At 36.0% G+C, this 13,074-nt stretch overlaps 1 long non-coding RNA gene across 1 annotated transcript; it reads left to right on the forward strand.

Annotated features, from left to right (window-relative positions):
• On the forward strand, positions 2,440-3,406 carry LOC110270313. Its single transcript, XR_002359714.1, has 2 exons — positions 2,440-3,033; positions 3,114-3,406. It is a non-coding gene; the product is annotated as an uncharacterized LOC110270313 (long non-coding RNA).

Here is a 13,074-nt window from a genome sequence, read left to right on the forward strand (position 1 = left end):
AAAGCTAAGTAGATGTTTAAAAATGAATATTTGATAAAGATTAATGGAACAAATGAATGATTATGTGTGATGTGATAATTTATTATTTTTTTAGTTTAAGACTATTTTGATGTTTTAAGGCTATTTTGATATATTGTGAGACTATTCATATCTGATAGTTATTAATTGTTAACAGAAGGAGGGTTGAATCTTGGTCTCCTTTTAATTTTGCTTTCAAACTTTGAGTTCTGCTGAGATATTTTGAGTAGAAAACAGGAGAAACTTTGATTTTGTCTCTTGATGCAATAAGAGTCAAAACAGAGTTACGTGTAAGATGTGTTATAGTGAAGTGTTGCTGAATAATAGAATCAGGAGATACTTTTGTTTTGTCTCCTATAATTTAGAACCAGAAATAGAGAAGAGAAAGAAAAATGACACACAGATGTATCCTGGTTTAGCTACTTAGTGCAATGTAGTCTACATCCAGTCTCCATCACAGCAGTGACGAAATTTCACTATCTTTCAACAGAATTACATTCACTAATTCTCCCTAGGATTCTAACCAATTCTATCTGGGACAAATCCAGTTTCTAACTCAAACTAGACTTGACTAAGAACTCACCCTAACTTTTTAACAGCAAAGTGCTAGCCTAACTTGCAAGAAAATCACCTCAGGATCATGACAACAAAACAGAAATACTTAAAAATAAAGAATTTTTGAAATAAACCTAGGCTTTTTCTCCAAGTCTAACTCTCTGCTTTTTTTCACTCAATAGCTTTTACTTACGAACCTCACCATTTTGCCTTTTACCATTGAAACACAGAAAGACTAAACTGGAGAAAATGAGATACTCAATGAAAACCATAAAGGAGAAGAATAAACAGCTCAGTGAGCTATGAGAACCCAAACGTCGTGCTCTCACTCCTTACTTCAATCATTGGCTGTTCACCCCTTTAATAGATGAGTGAAGCTTACAGGGCTTGAAACTTACTTCGACACCTTATTTGACTTCTTCTCCCAAAATCAATAGTAGCAGTGGTGTGATAGAGAAGAGAGAGGGTAGAAGCAGTGACCGAATCAAACATGCAACCATACCTTCAATCTTCTCTTTCAACATTTTTCATCTTGCCTCTTGAATCTGAGACGTGCAATTGAACTTTGGCTCCAAATAATTTTTCTGAGCGTTGATTCACAGTAGAGCACCGTTATCTTACATTTTTTATTTTTCCATATCGGTACTTGTAACATAGATGATTTCTTCAACATTCCTTTATGAAGCTCAAATGTAAAAATATTTTTTGTGATTTGCCCTTTTGATTTGATTTTGTCTTTTTGCTATAGCTTCTTTGACCTTCTCTTCTTGTTTGAAATTAGAAATTCACTTTTGTTTTCTTGATTTTGTCCTAGCACAGAGCTTTTCCTTTTTCTTTCTTTTCTTATGAGAAATCACATGGGGTTAGAAGAAAAGAGAAGAGAGAATTTGATTTCGGTGATATTAAGTTTAGTTCAAATGAAATAAAAACTGAATCACTTAGTTAGAAACTAAGTAGGAAGATTGGATTTGGATTTGGATATGGACCACCGGTTGGACTTAGGTTTAATCTTGGTCCAGACTTGATTTCCTTCTTTTGGCTATAGGCTTGTTTTTTTGTTTCTAATGAGAAATTTTTGTGATGTAACAAATGACTTTTGGGCCATGATTGTGTGTGTGGGGCCGGATGTTATTGGGATTGTATCATTACTTCTTCCGCCTATCTCAATTCAATTTATTTTCTGCACATTAAACAAAACAAATCACACATATACTTGACTTTTAACCCAATAATATTTAGTCTTCATCTTTGTATTTTAGTTATTCAAACTCAACAATATCCTATGTGTTATCCTAAACAAATTAAGATTGTCTTTGTGTTTAATTATATTTCTAAAATATTTAATCATATTTAAAATTTTATTTATTAATTCAATTTAATTTATTTATTTTCATATTATAAATTTATTTTAAGAAAAAAACTATAAAACAATTAGGTTTTGAGATGGGGCGAATACGAAACAGGTACATATCTACAAATTTAGATATGGGATAAAAATTATAATACTCGTAGATATTGAAATAGATAATGAAATTTTGAGATGGGGCGAATACGAAATAGGTACATATCTACAAATTTAGATATGAGATAAAAATTATAATACTCGTAGATATTGAAATAGATAATGGAATAATAGGTAAGTGTTCAGAATGGATATAAATACTTAAATATATGCTCCATCCCATTGTTATTCATAAATGATGAGATTAAAAAAACCAACTTTATTAGAATCAGATTATTTATTTATTAATTAATGGTCAAGATTATTTTATTACTTTAATTTTATTAAAATTTTTAAACTATCTAAAATTCCCAATTTCATACACAACCTTAAATCTCCAGATTAGAACCTACAAACCCTAATTTCAAAATCACACACCCCCACACCTGTCTTCTTCCATAGTGAGCCACGCTACCCCCTCCGTCACTCACTTATCATAAACACACACACCCCATACAAAAACTGATGCACACTCATAAATAAGAAAAAGGGAGAAGGGAGAATCAAGAGAGGAGAAGAGAATGCAAGGGAGAGAGGACGGCGTCGCTGTCGCACACGGAGGAAGGAGAGGGAGACGCGCCGCCACTGTGCGTCGTCGCCGTCATCGAAGCCAGAGGAGAAAGTGCTGCGAGCCAGGGACGACGCGAGGAAGGAGAGGAGCCGTCGCGCTCGGCCGCTGCCAGCTCCGTCGCATCCTGCGCCGCGCCATCGCCACCCAGACCGCGTCCGTTCTGTTCAGCCACCGCCGCTGCGTCCGATCGGAGCCCTAGCCACCGGAACCCCTACCGTCACCGTTGCATGTGAGAGGAGGAGATGACGTTGCCGATTCTGATTCTGCCCAAGTCGCTCATCGTCACTGGAATCACGAACCAGAGGAGGAAGGAGGCGTTCCTCCATCGCCAGCCAGCCACCAAGCTTTGACCAAATTGGAGACGTTGTTTCTATTACCTTCCGTTTTGGTAGGTTATGAAGAAATTGCTCTGTTTCTGCTTTGTATCACATTGCTCCGCAATTGTTTCTGATTCATTTAGTTTTTCAGAGTCATTATTGTCATTGTTAGGCGTTTCCGCCCTTGTTTAGAGCTATTGAATGTTTCTGCTGCGAGAATATTACTAGAATCGCTGCTGCTGCCACGAATTGGGGATAAAGGGGATTCCTGCATCAAATCCTGCTATTGCGACGTCGAGGTAGGGGATTTGTTTTAAAAGTAAAGGTTTTAACTTATGAATGCCACTAAAATTAAATGAGTAACAGCAAATGGTTTATGGTTGCTTTGTGTGAATAATTGACGGAATTGAGTTGAATTATAACTGTAGTTGGTGATTGATTTGATGATTTAATGTAGTAATTATTAATGATGATGGTGTGTATTTTGAAGTTATACTTGCTGCTAGTATCTATTTATGATGATTTTGCGTACTGAATGTTGTAAGTGATAGGATAAATGGTGCTACTTTTGTTGCTGAGCTTGCTGGTGTGAATTGATGAGTTATCATGTGTTTGAACGATGATGAGTGTATATGGAAAGTTATGCTTGGCATAGTGTAGAAAAGTAAAGGTTTGATGATGTTTAAGTACTTGAAATCATGTAAATTGTTGATTCTGGGTTCTTGGGCTGTGTTGGCAATGAATACAATTTCGAATAACTGAAAAGAGGTTAAACATGCGATTTTGGAAGGGGTATAAGTTCAAATGTGGTTTTTGATAAGTAAGGTTGTTGAAAATGCTTAAGGCAGAATTTCTGCATACATGACAGTAGAAAGAATCAATTTCTGGGAGCAGTCCAGGTCATAATTTTGAATGAAACTATTTTTCCATGAAACTTTAAATGTGTTTTGAGCATCTCATAAAAAATTCAGAATTTATTGATGAGTGGTTTGGGAGAAATGAATTTTTGAAGATTGATGGTTTCTGCAGAAAATTCTGTTTCTTTACTGCAGAAGCACCAACTTCCAACTCACTTAACTTTCAATTCTGGTAAGTATTTGAGCTGAAACCAACGGCATTTTCAAGCTTCCTGTGTCCACAATCTTCATTTTAAATTTCATGTCAATACCCTATTTAACCAAGTAGATATGTTGAAAAGAGTATGGGTAGCTCACTGGATTTTGGAAACCGAATTCTAAAAGGCATGGCTGTGTTTCTCACTTCATAACTTTTTCATATGACATGGTGTTAATCTGGAATTTGATTCAATGAAAAGCTAAAAGAGTCTTGTTTGAGGTCGTGAATTTTCAAAGGCAATGGGTGAAAATTGGATTTTTAAGGAATTTAACAAACCTACTACTTCCTGCTGTTTTTCTGCATTTTCTTAGAAAACAATAACAGAATTTTAAGAGAGATGGTACAAGTTTTAATTGTGACCAAATTACCTCAACACCAAGTTTCGCTTTTAAACCAGTAGTACTATAACAACTAGGAAGGGTTTAAAGTTAATTGGTGATGCGGAGGTATGTATAGTTAAGCGGTGATGCGGAGGTACGTTTAATAATATGGTGATACGGAGGTATGAGTATGTAATTGGTGATGTGGAGGTATAATGAAATGAAAGAAAATGAAAAGTCATGAATGAAATAAATGAATGAGAATTGTATGTTAAACGGGCCTTGTGACAAACTGCTAATGCGAAATTGCCCGCCTAATTGATAGCCTGAGATTGCTAATGCGGGAATGTTCGCCTAACTGATAGCACTGTTTCTTACTGTGATACACATTAAAATGTTATTATGATGAGGCCTAATTGACACGGGTAACCGTGATGCCAAGGTGTCTAACTGACACAGTAAAGGAACCATATTCGGGGTTCACTCCGAATAATGTCGGGTTGCGGGTAGACAACTGACGCATGAGCTCATGGCCTGCACTAGGAACAGACATGCATCATCTTGTTTGCGCATTTACATTTTATTGTGTTTGCTTTACTTTATTTATTTGTGATTGTGCTGTTGTTTTGGTTATGTGCTTGTGTGCTTTATGGATATTTTACTTGTGTTGTGGTTTTAATAATGTATTTAGGAATGTTGTTTATGGATAAGGAATTGTTAATGTGACTGAGATTTTGAGATTTTGTTTAAGTAACGTGATTTAAAGAAAGGAATTTAAAATTGTTTTAAGTGAAATTGTTTTTGTGATATGAACTAGCTATTTGTATTTACTCTGTTTATTGCGGCGTTCACATTCCCTACTGAGAACGTGTAGCTTTGTTCTCACCCTAAAGTTTTTAAAAAACATTTTCAGAGGTACAGACAGGATGGCTAATGAAAAGGAACAGAAGGCTTGTTCTGCTAGTTGCTTTTGGGTTTATTTCTCCTCGTCTTTGATGTTGTAAAGTGTTGTATTTTTTTTTTTCCAGAGGGTAGGTTTGTATTTAAGTCTTGTATGAATAATTATTATGTATTGATATTAATTATGAGTATATGTTTATCTGACATAGTCGAGTTGAAGTATATACCAAACTAAAAGGAATTTCGTTTTTCTTAAAATCTATCGACCAATTAACGTGTAGAGGCTCAATATTAAATAGCTAATAAAAGAAAAATAGAGTCGTAACACCTTATTCTTAGTACGATCATGACGTGCTAGAAGTCAAGGTGTTACATCTTCACTATTTCTTCCTACGTACATTTCTTTCTACGTATTTGCTCTTGGGTGGAAGCAACCAAACTCCCTCTCACACATACGTAGTTACATAACTTACATTACATGTGGTCATGTGCTACAAAATTGGTCAACTCTTGACTTTGTTCTCTGCACATCTGACACCTTGCAACGTTAGAAAACCTCTCGAACAACTTATCTCTGATTTGTTAGGTTCTATTTGGTTGATGTATACTATAAACTTAGATACTGAGATATAAAAAAAAAAAATACATAGATACAAAATATAGATATACAAAAAAAAAATATAGGGAACTAACTTCACTGTAAGCCAACCTGAACAACTTTGCAAAAATTAGGATTTTGAAAAAATAGAATTACGATATTGAAAACACGCCATATAAGTCCAATGCGAAACACCCTCCATGTACTATCCTTGCATAGCTGCTTCAGCAATGTAAACGCCATCTCCTTGCGTCGTTGTTTCCTGAAGCTCCAGCAACTGTCGTGCGTCATCATCTCATCCACCATAACTGATCGCGTCGTGTTGCCAGTCCTCTTTGCATCAAAACCTCTTCGCTGCGATCACCGATCTCCACGCAACGTATTTTGTGGTGAGATCGGACCGTCAATGTCGTGCTTTGATTGTCGCAAGTCCCATCTATCAGAGTTTGCCGCCGATTGCCGTCGAGCGCCCTAGACGGCGTCGTAATTTTTCCCACTTCTATTTCTCTTTGCTGCGACGTGTGGCTATGAATGCAAGGTCTCGTGAAACCCCATCGGATCTTCGACGAACGTGAGAAAGCTTCTTTCCATTTAACTTAGGATGTTTCTTTTATTAAATTTGGAATTTTTTTTGTTACTCTTGGGATATTTTTTTTGTAAAACTTGGAATGTTTTATTTTATTAAACTAACTATGGGATGTTTTTTTCTGTTTAACTTGGGATGTTTTTTGTTACACTTGGGATGTTTCTTTTGTAAAGTTTGAAATGTTTCTACTCTTAAGTTGGGATGTTTCTTTTGTTAAACTTTGGATGTTTCTTTTTTTTAAACTTGTGATTGATGCAGGTCGGCCCCACATGGCGCACAGAGGAGTTGTGGCAAAGGGTATAGCGGTAGCGCAACAAACGATTGAAGACGAGGTACTAGTGACGCGATGAAAGAGGATGAGATGGGGCTTCACATTGACAAGTTTAAAATCCTATTTTTAAAATTTAAATTTTTTTTAATAATTTTAAAAAGTTATTCAAGTTGGCTGGTACCCTAGTTGGTTACCTAATAGAATTGAAATATATATTTTATGTTTTGTAGAATAAATACATAAAATACTAAAAAAGAGTGTGAGAGAGGTGGCAGCGGCGGACTCGAAGAAAAAGAGGGAGAGACGTGGCGGTGGATCGCAAAGAGGAAGAGAGAGAGGCAGCGAATGTGGAGGAGGAAGAGAAAAATGCGACGGATCTAAACTGCAGAAAGAGGAGACACAAAGAATCTGGACATTGAAAGGAGGGCATGATAGTGATAGTGGTGGTAGAGGGAGCAGTAATGAAGGGAGAGGGTAGTGGTGGAGGGAAGGTGGAGAAGGAAGGAAATATGATGGTCAACAAAATGAAAAAGGATGAAGGAGAAAGGAGAAAAATAAGAGTTATAATTAAGAAAAAAAATGATATTTATTATAAATATATTTGTTATGAAAATCCTAAATTGTAACCATATTTTGAAATTTAAATAAATAGAATCAGTTATAAATGTAATCTAACTGAGTCAAGTACGAGTTGGGTCCTTGGCTATAAATAGCCTACTTTTAATGTTCTTTAGATACTACAATCATTAATAAAGTCATCTATTATTCTCCAAATTTTCTTTTCTCTTTTCTCTTTTTTCAAATCCTAATCCTTATTTTTATAACACCTTATCAGCACGAATCTTACCAATCTAAGTAATTCTCCACTTTCCACTCACTTAATATTTATTTTCTCTTGTTTATTTTTACACTACACATATACTATTTTATTCTCTTAGCATTGCATCAATTTTTTTAGTATCTCTGGTAAAGTGTTCAAAATCGATCCAATTTGAATAAAACCGATTAATCAAACAAAAAAAATGATAACCGAATAAACTGAAAACAAAAAAACAAAAAAATGCTTTCTAAAATTTTTTATTCCGTTCGGTTTAGTTTTCAATTCTGACATGAAAAACCTGAACCAAATTAAAACGAACCAAAAATGTTACTAAAAGACCAAAATTTCTAAAATACCCTTACACTAACTAACCCTGCACTCTCTAATTCACTCAATCATTCTTCACTCGCGCTACTCCCTCACTTCTCAAATCTCACGTCTCACACTCTGAGACCTCGGTCTGCTTCTCACTCAGTTCACTTCACGCTCAAAGTCTTAGCCTTCTATCTCTCCAGTCCATCTCCTTCGCCGAACAGCAGCAGGCGGCCAAAGATGTCACCATGTCCGTCCAGTCATACCCTTTTCGCTAGTTTTCCATGTCTCTTGCTTCCTTCTTGCTAGTTTGTCGCATTCTCTTGCCTCCTCCTAACGGTTCGTCCTGTAATCCTGCTCGTCTCATCCTCGTTGGTCTCGTGGCGCCTCCCCTAGCCAGTCTCGTAGTATCTCCTCCTCTTTTTAAGATCTAAATGGAGAAGTCTCAGGTAATAACATTTATTTGAGAGTTTTTTGTTTATAATTATATTTTATGCCTTTGTTTTTGGTTTATTTTGATTTTGTTTTATGTTTATTAGATTTAGAGTTTATTCTAGTTTTATTCTTATTTTTGTTTATTCTTATTTCTGAATTCATTATTTTCTCGGTTGCTTGTGATTTTTTGTTTATGAGGTTTTGGTTATGTTATGATTTTTTGCTATGAATTGAATGTGATTGTCTTTGGTGTGATTATGCTTGAGGTCGCTTGTAAGAGGAAGAATAGAAATTTTTGTTCTATATGCATGTTCATGTATCTATTTTATTCCCTATATGCCTTTCTTTTTATTTCTTGTATGATTGCATATTTATTTTATGCATGATTAATTATGTGATCAATTCCATTACATTTTTTGTTTTTTTTTTTTTGCATATTTCTTGTATGCGTTAATCTCTCTTGTTCATTTGCTATTTAGTAATGATTACTAAGTTATTTTGCTAACAACTCTAATAGATAATAACATTGAATTTGGTTCGATAAATAAATATAACTTTGCCATCAATAATGTGCGTAATAAATAAATATAACTTCGCATTCAGTTAGTTTATTTGATGGAGCAAATAACGTAGAAAAATGTTAGGGAGCCAATAAATTTTGTGATTTATAACCATTAATTAGTTATTATTAGTGATTTTAATAGTGTGAGATTTTATTTAAAAATATGAAATTATATTACTCACTTTACTTTTGTTGGTTAAGTGCTGGCCAAATTTTAATAAAAGTACTGACCACCTAAATTTTCTCAATAACATATATGTACGTCATTTTTTCCTTCGACAATTTTTCAATTTTTTCCTCTTTTAGTTTGTTATTTTGTTGCTTCTCTTCTCTTTTTATTTTTTCTCTTATTTGTTACACTATTTTTTGTTATTTAGTTTATTTATATACTTTTAATAATTTATTTAAATTATTTATATTATCTTAAAAAGAATAATATATACTTTACCAATTTTCTTCAGAAAATTGGTATTGATACTAAAATTTATAAACATGCCGGCATTGCATAAATAATATACTTTTTGTTAAATAAAAATATGCTATAACAATTGTTTGGTATTGATACTAAAACAGCAAGCATAATTATCAGTTGTTTAGTAATTTTATTATTAAACTATGTTTGCTTTTTTCTTGACATATTTTTATAAAATTTTATTTATCCGTTTTATTGTAGGATTTTGCTCCTGAATATACTTTTTATTGATTTCGTTTTTTATTTGGTGTTTATGAACTTTTTCAGTTAAATTGGATTTAAGTGAATTTTTGCCGCCAATTGAACTCTAAGAGTTAAAATAAAAAGTGGAATACAGAAATTTTGTTTTTGTTATAGTATTTGTAGAGTCAGTGATATTATGAGTCCTTATTTTTGTTACATATTTTTGTCTTTGGATTCTGAAGGTACTTAGGGTTTTTTTTTCCTCTTGCAAATGAAATAAGGGTTTAGCGACCGATTTAAAAAAAATCAGTTGCTAAATCGGTTACTATTCCTGTAATTTCTTATTGTGATATATCAATTAATTTAAAAAATACAATCTGACAAATTATATGTGTAATTTGTATTAAAAAAATTGTTACAAAATAAATATTATGCTTTTGTAACTAAAGGAATAAAAAATATTACAAAATCGAGTTATATTTTATAACAAAATTTTGTGATAGAAAAAATTATATTGTTACAAAAAATATCTCATAGGATAAAATTTGTTATCACTTTCGTAACAAATTTTAGTTCTTGTATTAAAAAAATTTGTTACAAAATATTACTTTGTATGGTAATAGTTTCATTTTGTTACAAAAACTTTTTGTAACGAGACATACTCCAATAGTCTTTTTTTTTTACGAATTCTTTTTATTTTAAAATTTAGATTTTTTGTAATAAATTTTTTGTTATAAATACTATTTTTTCTTGTAGTGTATTCTCATAGAAAATTAATTACAATGCCATTACAAGAAAAAATTGAGATTGAATTATCATCTTTTCTGAAATTTATTTAGGAGGATATATGTAGGCTCATTCACCTACTACGTGGACTATTTAAATATTTTATGATTTTAATTTATGCATCTTCACGATGGTCTTATGTTTGTTTACTATCAATTCGCAAATGGCGTTTACAAGATTGCTACCTCAAATAATTAAATTAAAAATTAATTCTTCAAATTATGTTATAAAGACAATACGTTTTGATAATACCGGTAAATTTAGATCCTAAGCATTTAATAATTATTGTGTGTCAACTGAAATTACAATAGAAGAATTTGTTGCTCATGTACATACTCAGAATGGTCTAGCAAAATTATTGATTAAATGTCTCTAGCTAATAGCGATACCATTACTTATGAGAACTAAACTGCATGTTTGAGTAGAGGCATGCTATTTTGCATGCTGCAACACTTATATGCATCAGATCAATAAGTTATCTTAAATTCTCCCTATTACAACTGATTTGTGGTCAGAAGCCAAACATTTTTCATCTTAGAATATTTATTGTTACGGATTCGGCCCACGGATCCTATACCCGGAACGGTCCCTGAACCCGGTTACCCGGTCCGACCCGCTTCGCCCTTTCAGAAGGCCCAGAACCGGCCCACTAGAGCTCCTAACCAACTTTCGAATTCAAACGTCTCCCTTATCTTAATCAAGTAAGATAAGATAAGATAATTCAAACGTCTCCCTTATCTTAGCTAAATAAGATAAGATAAGATATTCACCATCACCTATAAATAGAGGACCCAAGTCCCTCTAGGTATTCATTCATTCCTCACACCTTATACCTCTCAGATCCATTCTGACTTGAGCGTCGGAGTGTCTTTGCAGGTATCTCCCCCCATTGCTCCAGTCAAGTGATCTGGAATCTGCCTCAACCCGCAAGTTCTCGATCCATATCTCAACCCGTACCAGAGACATCTTGTACATTGGCGCCGTCTGCGGGGACTTTGCAATGTTGTGGCAGCATGGCGGATAACCTAGAAGAGCAATCATCAAACTCAGATTTCTTGCGTGTAACTGAGAGCAAAAAGAAATAATGTTTCCTTAACTTGCATCACCTTTGCAGTGACAACACACCTTCGCCCTACTCCAATGGCGAAATCCCAAAGGAATAATGTTTCCTTAACTTGCATCATCTTTGCAGTGATAACACACCTTCGTCCAACTCCAACGGCGAAATCCCAAAGGAATAATGTTTCCTTAACTTGCATCACCTTGGCAGTGATAACACACCTTCGCCCTACTCCAATGGCGAAATCCCAAAAGAACAATGATTCTTCGACTTGCAATCACCTTCTTAGTGATAACTCTTTATGCACCCTCGCCCTACTCCAACGGTGAAATTCCAAATCCTCCGAGCCCAAAGTCTCGCCTCCCTTTAGTGGGACACCTCCACCTCTTGGACCCTCTCATTCACCACTCCCTCATCCGTCTCTCCAAGCGCCATGGCCCCATCTTCTCCCTCTATTTTGGCTCCATGCCCACCGTGGTTACTTCTTCTTTTGAACTCTTCAAGCTCTTCCTCCAAACCCACGAGGTCACCTCCTTCAACACCAGGTTCCAAACCTCCACCATCCGCCGCCTCACCTATGACAACTCTGTCGCCATGATCCCCTTTCGGACCTTACTGAAAATTCATACGGAAGCTCATCATGAATGACCTCCTTAAATGCTACCACCGTGGCCAAGCTCAGACCTCTCAGGAGCAAAGAGATCAAGAAAGTTCTCAAGGTTCTTGCACAGCTACGGGAGACAGCCAAATCGTGGCGGCATGACGGAGAACCTTGAGGAGCAATCCTCCACCCAATACCCCAACTCTCGAACTCCAAGATAACACTCCTCCCACCCACGGGAGGATAATAAGCGCGGCACATCGCCAACCAACCCCAATCCAGCAACAACCAATAGAGGACAACCGTCCTCCCACTGAAGTCCGGCCACCCGACGGCCTAGGAGAGACGGCGGTCTAGATAATCCAAGAGCGGTGCCTCAGGGTGCAAGACCTCAAAGGCCGAGTTACACCCAGAGAAAAGCACAATGCCGAAAACAGAAGTCACGCAACCTCCAGATCAAGATCTCGCCATGAAACCAGGCACGGCGGATCGCCAGAACGGCGACATGCCAAGATATACAATCGTAGCATCTCCCGTGACCACGGACACGACAGGATGCCTAAACGACGACACGGAAAAAGGTATGATCGCAGCGTCTCACGCAACCCGGCTCATCAACATGACACGGATGACGACCGACGACATCGAGAGGCTAAACGCACAAGAAGTGACCACGTGATAATGGGAGCCACTCCCTTCACTGAAAGAATCCTGAAAGAAAAACTCCCTAAAGGCTTCGACAAACCTACGGATATGAAGTACGACGGAACCAAGGACCCCCAGGAGCACCTAACGGCCTTCAAGGCCAAGATGAACCTGGAAGGGGCTGCTGACGCGGTCCGAGGTAGGGCCTTCCCGGTAACCCTAGCCGGGCTAGCGATTAAATGGTTCAACGCCCTCCCCAACGGATCCATAACTGGCTTCCACGATATCTCACGGAAGTTCATGGCCCAATTCACCACCAGAATCACCAAAACTAAACATCCCATCAGCTTATTGGGAGTCACCCAGAGACAAGATGAGTTCACGAGAAAATACCTCGATCGCTTCAACAATGAATGTTTAACGGTCGATGGACTCACGGACTTAG

This window comes from Arachis ipaensis, chromosome B03, assembly GCF_000816755.2.
Source record: "Arachis ipaensis cultivar K30076 chromosome B03, Araip1.1, whole genome shotgun sequence".
NCBI classification, from domain to species: Eukaryota; Viridiplantae; Streptophyta; class Magnoliopsida; order Fabales; family Fabaceae; genus Arachis; species Arachis ipaensis.